The sequence below is a fragment of the Pterocles gutturalis genome, unplaced genomic scaffold (assembly GCF_000699245.1).
Source record: "Pterocles gutturalis isolate BGI_N339 unplaced genomic scaffold, ASM69924v1 scaffold52241, whole genome shotgun sequence".
NCBI classification, from domain to species: Eukaryota; Metazoa; Chordata; class Aves; order Pterocliformes; family Pteroclidae; genus Pterocles; species Pterocles gutturalis.
The window spans coordinates 1-1945 of NW_010102486.1; positions in this window are offsets into that span (position 1 = coordinate 1).

Sequence of the window (1945 nt, forward strand, 5' to 3'; positions counted from 1 at the left end):
CCCGCCGGCGGGGTCTGCCTTTCCCTGAGGGAAACATGAGGCACAGAGACCGAACGAGCAGCTTGGTCAGCGCTGGGTGAAGAGGGCTGAGGAACGATCATAGATATACCTTCACCACAAAAAAACCCAAAAAACTGGTGTGTCAGTAGTCACTATCACTCTCCGTCCCTTTGAAGCGTTGGGCATTAGCCTAAATTTCAGAACTGCTTCTGTACCAATGGTAAAAACAGGGGAAGCTGAGGGACTGGTTCCTGGAGTCTTCTCCAGACATTCCCCGACTGTGGAGCACCACAAAACCCCAACGTTGTGTTGCTGTCCGTGCTGTGTGTTTGGAAGAAAGCCTAATTAATCTTGACTAGAAAACTCACCCCAATACAGTGATTTTTGATGACGCTTTTCCATGGATTCAGCTATACTGAGGCGTGGGGGAATCTGTAGCCAATAAATGGAAAAACGCACCAAATGTGGGAAACCAGCCCAGGCTGGGCCACAAGAACTCTGTGCCTTCGATCCTGGCATTCTGAACTAAATCAGTCTACCAGCCCCTACATCTACAGGGATTTGAAGAATACATATTTTTTTTTCCTTCTAACAGTGAATACCCAATACCCACCTGTTTTTTTCCAGAGCAGCATAACTGGTCTATATGGAATATATCAGGAAGCCAAGCAGGCATATGTCTGTGCTGTTTATTTTTATATAAGTCTTTTATGTGGATGGGAGACTATACAAACAAAACAGAGATATTAGTAATCTTAAAGTGTTCAACAGCAATCAGGAGGACTTATTATTTGGAGGACAAGAGCTGCACTTAGGTTCTACTGAAATTGCCTATTATTGACACATTTTCTTAAGGGTGGAGAAAATAGTAAGACTTTTGATGAAAAACAGCTGAAATTATTCCCTTTAAACAGGGAACAATTGGTGCGTGGAAGAAATGGGACAATTGATTTTTTATTTAAGAGATTTAAAAATTATATTGTACTAACAATGGGAATCCGGCAGCCTTGAAAAAAAGTTATTTCCAAGAATCATCTGCAACTATCCTATAAAATGGCTTTAAGTGGTATTCAAATAGCTTTTAATACAAGCATTGTGTAAAAGTCTGCCTCAAAATGAGTTTGTCTCCAAATAGCTCAGCTTCATGGAAAAAGAAAGAAAGGAAGGAGGAGTGGAGAGGGTACACAGAGAGAAGATATGGTTTTCATTGGCTTTTGAAATACAGGCACATACGAAATCAGAAATAGTGACAGAATCCAGTCTTCGTACCTTGCCGGCTGTGTGGTCAGTTGTTTAATCTTTCCCAGGTTTATCAGGACATGAGTACATGCCTAAAGATGCCATGTGGGAGGGACACCACTGGCTGCAGGTTCTCCAGGAGGTTTTGGGGCCTCTGAAAGAGCTGTGATATGGACATGCAGCCTAAATTGAATTACTCCTCTGGACTGAGACAACGCACTGGATACAGACACATCCTCTGCCCAGTGCCAGACTTCTGTGTGCTGGTCTTGCTGGTGTGGTGCTGGCAGCGGAAGGCCTCAGAACCCACCTGCCGCAGCATTCTGAGCAGTTGCTAGGAGCTGGGGTTACCTCATCACCTGCTGGTAGACTCTCCCCAGGCCATTGTGGAGCAGTAACACATTTCCAAGAGGCTTACCTAGGACACACCTGCCCAGGGGTTTTGGCTCCATAGAAAAAGCTCTTCCTCTGGACTCAATGGAACGTATGCAGTCTTCAGCAGCGGTTGCAACTAAGAGTGAGTTTCCATCTCTCTTGGTCATTTCTTCCTCTGTTCACTTCCATCTCCTCACTGCTGCCCCAGCACTACTCTTCCAGTCCTGTATTTCAGTATCTCAAACTTTTTAAGTCCTTGTGCTGCCGGATGGTTTATCTTCTTCACGAAGCCCCTAGTGCGCTAAATTTTCTATGTATCAAGAGGCATTCC